Source organism: Euphorbia lathyris, chromosome 1, assembly GCF_963576675.1.
Source record: "Euphorbia lathyris chromosome 1, ddEupLath1.1, whole genome shotgun sequence".
In the NCBI taxonomy this organism is placed as follows: Eukaryota; Viridiplantae; Streptophyta; class Magnoliopsida; order Malpighiales; family Euphorbiaceae; genus Euphorbia; species Euphorbia lathyris.
In genome coordinates this window covers 52,768,337-52,782,208 of record NC_088910.1, presented here as the reverse complement: position 1 = coordinate 52,782,208, position 13,872 = coordinate 52,768,337, and positions in this window count along the sequence as shown.

The window sequence follows — 13,872 nt, the reverse complement described above, 5'->3', positions numbered from 1 at the left end:
AGTTTTTGGTTGTGATGATAAAATTAGGAGAAAATATAGACGATATACTCCTAATCGCACTTATAGACATAATCCGACATATAAGAAGTCTTATACTAACAAGTATGATAATGGACGATTTCGACGAAAACGATTTAGACGATATAAAAATAATCCCGAAAATCGGAACAGATTTAGATATAAACGAAAATTTAGGAAAAGACGAGAAAGACCACTAAGGGATAAAAATACTAAACTTACAGAATGTAAATGTTGGAATTGTAATGAGAAAGGACATTATGCTAATAAATGCCCTAAATTAAAACAAAAAGGTGTCAAATATATAGGAACAACAGAATTTATAATGAGTCTAGAACAAATAAGAGCCAGCGATGATAAATGGCATAAAGAAGATGAATTTTATATTACTGAAACAGAAGGTGAGAACTCAGAAGAATTAGAACCAATAGAATATGAAGATAGTGAAACTAATAACTAATGGTAGCCATATATGTAGAAGCACCGGTAGAATATAAACCTAATAAGATTATAAAACGCCGCATATTTATAGATAGTGGAGCTGATATATGTTTAGCGAAGCAAGATGTACTAGTTCCCCATAAATGGAAAAGATCTAAAGGACATAAGGTCAGAGTTACAGGACTTAATGAACAAATGAAAGAATTAGATATTATAGCCGAAAATATGAGATTAATACTTAACAAGACAATCTTTCGATTACCCATAATTTATCAAGAAAATAATATGAAACAACATATATTATTAGGAAATAATTTTCTTGATTTCTTTAAAGTCCAGCTAATCAAACCTGAAACCATAAGTCTTTTAACTCCTTGTAATAAATGGATTATCCTTAAGCGCGTCCTACCTTTATATCCACTCACAATACATAATATCAAAACAAACAGAGATACTAATTTAGAACTTTTAAAACAAAAATATTTAGACCATTTAAAGATCAACTTTGGAGAAAACCCTATAACGTTGTGGGAAAAAGAAAAGATATATGCTAAGATAGAACTCATAAACCCTAATGATGTTGTTCGCACTAGACCAATAAGATATAGTCCTGATGATCAAAAGGAATTTGAAATACAAATAACAGAATTATTAGACTTAAAATTAATTCAAGAAAGTAAAAGCCCTCATAGTAGCCCGGCATTCTTAGTAAGAAAACATAGCGAACAAAAGAGAGGCAAAGCAAGAATGGTAATAGATTATCGAGAACTAAATAAGAAAACGATTTTTGATGGATATTTTTTACCTTATAAGAGAAATTTAATTAATAGATTATCAGGAAAAAAGTGGTTTAGTAAATTTGATTGTAAAAGTGGCTTTTGGCAAATTAAGCTTACTAAAGAATCAAGACCTTTAACAGCATTTAGTGCACCACAAGGACATTATGAATGGATTGTGTTACCTTTTGGTTTGAAAAATGCACCCCAGATATTTCAACGACGAATGGATACGATATTTAGAAAATTAAATGACTTCTGTGTAGTTTATGTCGATGATATATTAATCTATAGCAATAATATAGCAGACCATTTACAGCACCTAGATGCATTTATAAAAACAGTACGACAACATGGAATCCTTTTATCTGAAAAAAAATCAGAAATCTTTAAAAATAAAATAGAATATTTAGGATATATAATAGATAGTGAAGGATTACAACTACAAGATCATATCGTAACTAGAATCGAAAATTTTAAAGAAAAATTAGATACTAAGAAAGAAGTCCAACAATTTCTAGGAATAATAAATTATGCATCAGATTATATAAAAGACTTACCAAAATTACGACAACCCTTGCAAGAGCTAATTAAGAAACATAAAGTATTTGAATGGACGACAACTCACACTGATACTATAAGAAAAATAAAAGAAGCAGTAAAAGTTCTCCCAAAATTAAGACTACCTAAAGATAATGATCAATTAGAATTATATACAGATGCTAGTGATATCGGGTGGGGAGCAGTACTCATCGCATATAGAAAAGAAGATATAGACAAAGAAACTCCTTTAATATGTGGCTATAGATCAGGAACTTGGAAACCCTCAGAGAAAAATTATCATATCAATGAAAAAGAATTACTAGCTGTTAAAAATGGAATTAAAGGATTTAGGTATCATTTGTTACCCATAGAATTTATCATAAGAACAGATAATACACAAGTAGGAGCATTTATCAGAAATAAAATAGATCCCCTACCAGAATTGAACAAAAGAAGGCATTGGCAAAGTTTTTTCAATTGCTATAATTTTGTTGTTAAACCTATCTCTGGAAAACGAAATATCTTAGCTGATTTTTTGAGCAGGAATGGAGATAATGATCCAGCGAATATCAGAAATCAGAAATCAGAACCGCCAGATGCTGGCAATGATCAGAAATCATGAGAACTTTCTGGACAACCTTGAGGAAGAACTCAAGAAACTCCAGTCTCAGAACAATCAGAATATACGAACCATGACTCCTAGATCATCTTATGAGTTGTTAGGAGATCTTCATAAGAAGCCAATTGAGCTGCCAACTTCATCTAGTGGACTCTCAGGAGCCACCACCTTGAACCATTCTAAGCTGATTAATCAGAACTCATCAGAAATCACAACCTCCCAGGTTATACAATTCCCTCCAGAAATGACAGAAGCATATAAGAATATCATGAAATTTTTTACATATAAGAAGAGTCAAACCGTATATAGAACCATTAAGATGACCAAATACCCTAGGTATATATGCTCAGAAGACTGCAGTCCAGATGTTGTTCAGAAACTATTTCGATATGGATTTCTGGACAAAGTCATGACTGATGAGAGCCTTAATAGTGTTTCAAAACTCCCATCTATCATACCCAGATCCATTGACGAACTTGGATTAAGATTTGGAAGAGGAATATTTTGTGTTCAAATTTTTGATGCTGCTATGGACTTAGAAGGGAAACCGATAATAATTGCTCAGATTTTTAAGACTGGTAGAAACACTAAGATTGATGTAGATAATTCCAACCATCAATGGGACATTCCATGCAAATTAGAAAATTTTAAATCTTGGTTAGGAGAAAAACGAGCACATGGAATCCATACGATCAAATGTAGACTCGAAGACTATATTAGAAATAAAAAGGTGGCTATAATAGCCAGATCGAATCATGGAGAAGTTGAAGAAATGATAACTATCAACTATTTAATGGAAATGGGTGATGAAACGAGTCAACAAATTTTGATAGAAATGCATACGAAATTGATGGATAAGAAATATAAACATAGTTCAGATACATTAGCCCATTATGAATCTATATATGGCCCAAGAAAATCATGTTTAATTAGAATTGAGCCCATAAGACCTGAGCCCATGAATATTGACTCCATAAGGCCCAAAGAAGAAGCCCATCCAAGAAAAGAGGAGGATCCATTTATTTAGAAAATGAGATAAAAATGGATAAGAAATATAAGAAATATAAGAACGAGGTGTCAATACCTAAAGAAAAGGTGGCAATAAGATCAACACGTGGCAAGACATGAAGATATGAAGAGACATGTGTCCAAAGAAGAAGCATGAGGTGGAAACATTAGAGATTAGTGGCAAGATGTAAAGCTTGAGGTGGAAGAGCAAAATAAGAAGCATTCGACACGTGTAACCTAAAAGTTTGTACTTTTAACTTTTGTGATGATGTAATCTCCTTTTTGGTAATTTCACCTTTGATCTTCTACCTATATAAGGAGAAGACATATGATGTATGAGATATAACTTGCTTGGAGCAATAAAAGCTTTCTTTCTCTCTATATCCATGGCTTTCTAAACTTCCCCTTTTAGCATCCATAGTTGTTAACTACTTAAGTTTAACTTCCGTATAGCATATTAGTTTAAAAAGATCCAGAGTTATAAAGCAACAATAGTTAGCCTTCAGACAAATCCAAGAGGTGTGTAGAGATGCTGGAACACAGCCATAACCCATGATGATGATGAGAGGGTGTCAGGCAGAGTTCAGAAGTCTCCACTGAGGATTGCTTTGAAAGGTATACTAGAGTTCCTCTATAACTCTTGTTCTAATTAAATTAATTTGTTATCATTAGTTACACTTAAAGGTTTAATATATTATGGATGTTAAATTTCATTTAACAATGTTTACTTCAGCAGTCATTTGTCTTCCTACCCTTTTTAGGGTCATAAGAGCGATCCTGCACACATTATACACATCAGAAAAAACGGTCCACATAAAATGGTATCAGAGCTTTCAAAGGATCTCACAAATAGTTAGAACTTTTTGAAATCACTATGTCATCTTCATATACCAGTATGTTTGCATCACAGCTTAATATTCATAGGAAAGCAGTTGATAAAATTACAAGCGGCATAATTGAATTAGATTTAAGCAATAGTTTAGAAATTTCTATTCTATTAGGCAAATTAATTATATTATTAGAATATTACCAACATCTCCTTAATATAGGAACTAGTGATCTAAATAGGCATATAATGTTAATAAGAAAAGTAGAAATGATTAAATGCCTAATTAATTTCACAATCGTGATTTTTCAGAATTATACACACTAGATAATGGATATACCAGTTGAAAGTCTTAGGATTATTGCTGAAAAACCATTAATTTATAATCAGGATATCAATCAACATATTATAAGTTGTAGAAGAGCATTACAAATTATGGAATTAAAAGATAGACAATTAGAAGTAGCACAAGGTGCTTTAGATGCTAAGCGTATTGAAAAGATAAAATTACAAAAAAGAGTTTTTGACTTAGAAGATGAAGTAAAACGATTAGAAGAAAAACATAGAGAGCAAGAAGAGACAATAGAAATTCAAAAACAAATAATTACTGAAAGTTACAGACATATTCAAGCTTTAATCAATGGAAGAGAATAAAGAAATAACAGAACAAACCCATACAGAAAATACTAATATCTACTATCAAATGGATACTTATGAAGGTGGTATAACTCAAACTTTAAGTTTTAAACCAGATATTTATCAGAAAATACAAGATGAAACTGAAGAGCTATCTGTAAATAAGATATTTAAAACAAAATGGTTTGAGAGAAATAAAAATATACGATATATTGTTCAGAAGCATGAGAATATTATAGATACAACTACTATAAATGGTAGAGCAAGGATAAATTTAATAACAAATGACGTAATAAAAAGAGAATTATCCAAATTATCACATAAAGAAGCAAAGAAATATAGGAATATTTACTTTGGAGGAATAGAATTCACTATAAAAGCATATTTTCAGAAAAATATCGATACTCCTATTCAAATATATGTATTAGATGATAGAATATTAGATAATATCCAAGATGCCTTAATAGCAGTAGTAAGAGGAAACTTAATTTATCAGAAACTTAAATTCACAATTCAACCAGATTTTAGTATCTCATTAGAAGATAAACATAAAGATCTAGCTTTAACACTCTATTATAAATTAGAAGGAATAAGAATGCCCCCAGGAAGTAAAGTAATTAGTATAGAAACAAAAATGATATATGCCCTTACAGGTAATCATCATATCAGAAAACAAAATGATAGGGATATATTAGTACCAAAATTATATCAGGAAATATTAGAACCACTAGAACATAAGGAAAATTCCATCATAACAATACCAGATGAAATATGTATAGATTTTAATTCTAGAAAACTACAACCAATCCAGAAATTATTACCTAGGATAGAAGGAGGAAGGTTAAGTTTTAAGAAAGACATAATAAGACAACCGAGAACATTAGATTTATTACATACATATTATGAAGATAAGTTACGAATAAAAGTAATATTATTTAATGAGCTACGAGCAACTGACTGTATAGCTGAAATTAATACAGGAACCAAAAGTTTAGTACATATTAGCCAAATAAACGAGAATAAATGTGAACTAATCGAACCACAAACTTATAACTGTCCAAATAGTACAAGAGAAATAATCATAACTAAAAGCATAAGAATTAGATTTAAAATTCAAGATCTAGAATATGAGATAATTGTAGGAGTAACAGAATATGATAGTACATATGCACTATTTACAGATAGCTCTTCAGTTTCATCTTGTATTTTCTGATAAATATCTGGTTTAAAACTTAAAGTTTGAGTTATACCACCTTCATAAGTATCCATTTGATAGTAGATATTAGTATTTTCTGTATGGGTTTGTTCTGTTATTTCTTTATTCTCTTCCATTGATTAAAGCTTGAATATGTCTGTAACTTTCAGTAATTATTTGTTTTTGAATTTCTATTGTCTCTTCTTGCTCTCTATGTTTTTCTTCTAATCGTTTTACTTCATCTTCTAAGTCAAAAACTCTTTTTTGTAATTTTATCTTTTCAATACGCTTAGCATCTAAAGCACCTTGTGCTACTTCTAATTGTCTATCTTTTAATTCCATAATTTGTAATGCTCTTCTACAACTTATAATATGTTGATTGATATCCTGATTATAAATTAATGGTTTTTCAGCAATAATCCTAAGACTTTCAACTGGTATATCCATTATCTAGTGTGTATAATTCTGAAAAATCACGATTGTGAAATTAATTAGGCATTTAATCATTTCTACTTTTCTTATTAACATTATATGCCTATTTAGATCACTAGTTCCTATATTAAGGAGATGTTGGTAATATTCTAATAATATAATTAATTTGCCTAATAGAATAGAAATTTCTAAACTATTGCTTAAATCTAATTCAATTATGCCGCTTGTAATTTTATCAACTGCTTTCCTATGAATATTAAGATGTGTATATTCCTGAAATAATCATAACTACAACCATAAGAATTAGATTTAAAATTCAAGATCTAGAATATGAGATAATTGTAGGAGTAACAGAATATGATAGTACATATGCACTATTATTAGGATACGACTTTTTAAATAAAATAAAATATAAGATAAATAATGAAGGAATTACGATAGAGGACCAAAACAAAATACGGTATATAAATAAAATATGAACATACGACAACAACTTGATAAAAAAGAGAAAAAATTACAAATAATAAAAACTATTATGGCAGAGACAATCATAGAATCTCAAATAAAATATTTAGAAATTGAATCTAAACAACAGAGACTAGAATGTGAAATCAAACAATTAAACTCTTTATTAGAACCACCTAAGAAAGAATGGATCAAACTTGAAGACGGATGGATAAAAAGAATCTACAAAGATGAGTGATCCTAACCAAAAATTGGACCAAATATGGATAGAGATTGTAGCAAAAGAACAATTAAAGAATACTCTTAGTTTAATACAAGAAAACCATATTCAAATCCAAGAAATGATAACACATGAATTAACAAAACTGTGGAATACATCGGAAATACCAACGTTTAAGATAATTTTGGAAAAATTAAACATGTTAGTAGCTAATATAGACAAAAGAAAAAGACCCATAGAAGAAAGCTGTAGCATTACCTCAGGAGAAAATCTAAACATTACTATAACACAAACTAAAACTCCAGAAATAGTACCCATAGATGCTTGGAGACGAAGCAAGGACCCAATAATGATGGATATAAGTGAAATAAAACCTAAAATCCCTACAACCGTAAATAAAACCTTAGATCTGTTAACCGATTTACACAAAAAAGGACAATTCTAATCTAATGGCCGAACAAGAACATAGTGTAATAACATTTCTTAAAAATCACGCCCAAGCAATTATTGAAAAGGAAAAATACAAATATGAACCGCTAAAAAACAGCAAACTCAAAGACAATGATGCTAAACCATCCAATGTAGACGTAAGCACCGAAGCCGAATACCTTCAACCAAAAAATCGAAAAACAACATAAAGAAATCAAAGACCTACAAAAAGAAAACATAAAATTAGTCATCAATTCGAGTACAGAATGGGTCGAAAAATATAAAAAATATAAACACAAATTTAAAAATACTAAAAAAGAATTAAAAGAAACAAAGCTAGAATTAAAACAAACAAAAACAGAGCTAATCCACATTACAGATGAATTAAAAGAATTAAAGGAAGAAGTAAGAGTCTTAAGAACAATGGTTAAAGAAGTAAAAGGGAAAACTATTCACCTCAGTAACAGTAGTAGTGATAGTTCAGATAGTTCAGATATTCAAAGTGAAAATAAACTAAAAATCATTGGGTATATAGAAGAAGAAAATAAAGATGAAACAAAATTAATAGAAGAAAATCATCAAATAATGAAAGCATTAGAACAAATGAAGAACATTAATGCAATAATAGAAGAAGAACCAGAAAGTGATATAGAAAACGAATACAACAACAACTACACTAGGTATGAAGAATCAGATATAGGATCAGAAAATATAGTAAACGAAGATGCCGATAATTATCCAGAAGAAGAAATGATAGACCCCAATTTAGACGTAGTAACTAAAAGAGTACCTACGATTCCACAACATATACCTATAGGCCAACAAGGAGACTTTAAAGAATTTATAGGATCTATGTCTCAAGGATTAAATCCAAATGGATATTTTTTAGACTTAGATAATGTCTATGATGAACAAGAAATAAGTAGACGAATAAATGATTGGAATTTAGGAATGTACATAGCCTTAATGAATTCATCTCACACTGAAAATTTAGATTATATGTATGACCTAATCTCTAAAACAATGATAGGAAAAGTAGGATTTTGGATGGAATCTATAACTCATCAGTTAAGACCACAAATAGAAGCTTGTGCTCATGATTGGAAATCAATGTTATTATTATTCGATATGGTATTAAAAAGAGAATTTTTAGGAGAAAGATGGTTAGTGGCTAGAGAAACAGTATTTGCTGAAAGAAAAGCTGAAATAATAATGAATTTGAATAACATGAAATGTTGTAAAATTAGTAAATTACCAGAATATACTATCAGTTTTACTAAGTTCTTTTATGAAGCTAGGTTTTTACCACAAGAAGGATTGATATACCAACAACTATATTATGACCACTTACCAAACCCATACAACGTAGAAGTTTCAAAAGAATATACTCAATTAGAACCAAAAGAAAATACATTAGGAGAAAGAATTAGAGTACTACGAGCTTATCTTATGCGAAAATGTGAAGAATATAGAGTTCAACAAAAGGTTAAAAAGGATAAGAAACTCGGGTTACGAGAAATATGTGGATTCACGGAAAAACGGTTAGTTTTTGGTTGTGATGATAAAATTAGGAGAAAATATAGACGATATACTCCTAATCGCACTTATAGACATAATCCGACATATAAGAAGTCTTATACTAACAAGTATGATAATGGACGATTTCGACGAAAACGATTTAGACGATATAAAAATAATCCCGAAAATCGGAACAGATTTAGATATAAACGAAAATTTAGGAAAAGACGAGAAAGACCACTAAGGGATAAAAATACTAAACTTACAGAATGTAAATGTTGGAATTGTAATGAGAAAGGACATTATGCTAATAAATGCCCTAAATTAAAACAAAAAGGTGTCAAATATATAGGAACAACAGAATTTATAATGAGTCTAGAACAAATAAGAGCCAGCGATGATAAATGGCATAAAGAAGATGAATTTTATATTACTGAAACAGAAGGTGAGAACTCAGAAGAATTAGAACCAATAGAATATGAAGATAGTGAAACTAATAACTAATGGTAGCCATATATGTAGAAGCACCGGTAGAATATAAACCTAATAAGATTATAAAACGCCGCATATTTATAGATAGTGGAGCTGATATATGTTTAGCGAAGCAAGATGTACTAGTTCCCCATAAATGGAAAAGATCTAAAGGACATAAGGTCAGAGTTACAGGATTTAATGAACAAATGAAAGAATTAGATATTATAGCCGAAAATATGAGATTAATACTTAACAAGACAATCTTTCGATTACCCATAATTTATCAAGAAAATAATATGAAACAACATATATTATTAGGAAATAATTTTCTTGATTTCTTTAAAGTCCAGCTAATCAAACCTGAAACCATAAGTCTTTTAACTCCTTGTAATAAATGGATTATCCTTAAGCGCGTCCTACCTTTATATCCACTCACAATACATAATATCAAAACAAACAGAGATACTAATTTAGAACTTTTAAAACAAAAATATTTAGACCATTTAAAGATCAACTTTGGAGAAAACCCTATAACGTTGTGGGAAAAAGAAAAGATATATGCTAAGATAGAACTCATAAACCCTAATGATGTTGTTCGCACTAGACCAATAAGATATAGTCCTGATGATCAAAAGGAATTTGAAATACAAATAAAAGAATTATTAGACTTAAAATTAATTCAAGAAAGTAAAAGCCCTCATAGTAGCCCGGCATTCTTAGTAAGAAAACATAGCGAACAAAAGAGAGGCAAAGCAAGAATGGTAATAGATTATCGAGAACTAAATAAGAAAACGATTTTTGATGGATATTTTTTACCTTATAAGAGAAATTTAATTAATAGATTATCAGGAAAAAAGTGGTTTAGTAAATTTGATTGTAAAAGTGGCTTTTGGCAAATTAAGCTTACTAAAGAATCAAGACCTTTAACAGCATTTAGTGCACCACAAGGACATTATGAATGGATTGTGTTACCTTTTGGTTTGAAAAATGCACCCCAGATATTTCAACGACGAATGGATACGATATTTAGAAAATTAAATGACTTCTGTGTAGTTTATGTCGATGATATATTAATCTATAGCAATAATATAGCAGACCATTTACAGCACCTAGATGCATTTATAAAAACAGTACGCCAACATGGAATCCTTTTATCTGAAAAAAAATCAGAAATCTTTAAAAATAAAATAGAATATTTAGGATATATAATAGATAGTGAAGGATTACAACTACAAGATCATATCGTAACTAGAATCGAAAATTTTAAAGAAAAATTAGATACTAAGAAAGAAGTCCAACAATTTCTAGGAATAATAAATTATGCATCAGATTATATAAAAGACTTACCAAAATTACGACAACCCTTGCAAGAGCTAATTAAGAAACATAAAGTATTTGAATGGACGACAACTCACACTGATACTATAAGAAAAATAAAAGAAGCAGTAAAAGTTCTCCCAAAATTAAGACTACCTAAAGATAATGATCAATTAGAATTATATACAGATGCTAGTGATATCGGGTGGGGAGCAGTACTCATCGCATATAGAAAAGAAGATATAGACAAAGAAACTCCTTTAATATGTGGCTATAGATCAGGAACTTGGAAACCCTCAGAGAAAAATTATCATATCAATGAAAAAGAATTACTAGCTGTTAAAAATGGAATTAAAGGATTTAGGTATCATTTGTTACCCATAGAATTTATCATAAGAACAGATAATACACAAGTAGGAGCATTTATCAGAAATAAAATAGATCCCCTACCAGAATTGAACAAAAGAAGGCATTGGCAAAGTTTTTTCAATTGCTATAATTTTGTTGTTAAACCTATCTCTGGAAAACGAAATATCTTAGCTGATTTTTTGAGCAGGAATGGAGATAATGATCCAGCGAATATCAGAAATCAGAAATCAGAACCGCCAGATGCTGGCAATGATCAGAAATCATGAGAACTTTCTGGACAACCTTGAGGAAGAACTCAAGAAACTCCAGTCTCAGAACAATCAGAATATACGAACCATGACTCCTAGATCATCTTATGAGTTGTTAGGAGATCTTCATAAGAAGCCAATTGAGCTGCCAACTTCATCTAGTGGACTCTCAGGAGCCACCACCTTGAACCATTCTAAGCTGATTAATCAGAACTCATCAGAAATCACAACCTCCCAGGTTATACAATTCCCTCCAGAAATGACAGAAGCATATAAGAATATCATGAAATTTTTTACATATAAGAAGAGTCAAACCGTATATAGAACCATTAAGATGACCAAATACCCTAGGTATATATGCTCAGAAGACTGCAGTCCAGATGTTGTTCAGAAACTATTTCGATATGGATTTCTGGACAAAGTCATGACTGATGAGAGCCTTAATAGTGTTTCAAAACTCCCATCTATCATACCCAGATCCATTGACGAACTTGGATTAAGATTTGGAAGAGGAATATTTTGTGTTCAAATTTTTGATGCTGCTATGGACTTAGAAGGGAAACCGATAATAATTGCTCAGATTTTTAAGACTGGTAGAAACACTAAGATTGATGTAGATAATTCCGACCATCAATGGGACATTCCATGCAAATTAGAAAATTTTAAATCTTGGTTAGGAGAAAAACGAGCACATGGAATCCATACGATCAAATGTAGACTCGAAGACTATATTAGAAATAAAAAGGTGGCTATAATAGCCAGATCGAATCATGGAGAAGTTGAAGAAATGATAACTATCAACTATTTAATGGAAATGGGTGATGAAACGAGTCAACAAATTTTGATAGAAATGCATACGAAATTGATGGATAAGAAATATAAACATAGTTCAGATACATTAGCCCATTATGAATCTATATATGGCCCAAGAAAATCATGTTTAATTAGAATTGAGCCCATAAGACCTGAGCCCATGAATATTGACTCCATAAGGCCCAAAGAAGAAGCCCATCCAAGAAAAGAGGAGGATCCATTTATTTAGAAAATGAGATAAAAATGGATAAGAAATATAAGAAATATAAGAACGAGGTGTCAATACCTAAAGAAAAGGTGGCAATAAGATCAACACGTGGCAAGACATGAAGATATGAAGAGACATGTGTCCAAAGAAGAAGCATGAGGTGGAAACATTAGAGATTAGTGGCAAGATGTAAAGCTTGAGGTGGAAGAGCAAAATAAGAAGCATTCGACACGTGTAACCTAAAAGTTTGTACTTTTAACTTTTGTGATGATGTAATCTCCTTTTTGGTAATTTCACCTTTGATCTTCTACCTATATAAGGAGAAGACATATGATGTATGAGAAATAACTTGCTTGGAGCAATAAAAGCTTTCTTTCTCTCTATATCCATGGCTTTCTAAACTTCCCCTTTTAGCATCCATAGTTGTTAACTACTTAAGTTTAACTTCCGTATAGCATATTAGTTTAAAAAGATCCAGAGTTATAAAGCAACAATAGTTAGCCTTCAGACAAATCCAAGAGGTGTGTAGAGATGCTGGAACACAGCCATAACCCATGATGATGATGAGAGGGTGTCAGGCAGAGTTCAGAAGTCTCCACTGAGGATTGCTTTGAAAGGTATACTAGAGTTCCTCTATAACTCTTGTTCTAATTAAATTAATTTGTTATCATTAGTTACACTTAAAGGTTTAATATATTATGGATGTTAAATTTCATTTAACAATGTTTACTTCAGCAGTCGTTTGTCTTCCTACCCTTTTTAGGGTCATAAGAGCGATCCTGCACACATTATACACATCAGAAAAAACGGTCCACATAAAATGGTATCAGAGCTTTCAAAGGATCTCACAAATAGTTAGAACTTTTTGAAATCACTATGTCATCTTCATATACCAGTATGTTTGCATCACAGCTTAATATTCATAGGAAAGCAGTTGATAAAATTACAAGCGGCATAATTGAATTAGATTTAAGCAATAGTTTAGAAATTTCTATTCTATTAGGCAAATTAATTATATTATTAGAATATTACCAACATCTCCTTAATATAGGAACTAGTGATCTAAATAGGCATATAATGTTAATAAGAAAAGTAGAAATGATTAAATGCCTAATTAATTTCACAATCGTGATTTTTCAGAATTATACACACTAGATAATGGATATACCAGTTGAAAGTCTTAGGATTATTGCTGAAAAACCATTAATTTATAATCAGGATATCAATCAACATATTATAAGTTGTAGAAGAGCATTACAAATTATGGAATTAAAAGATAGACAATTAGAAGTAGCACAAGGTGCTTTAGATGCTAAG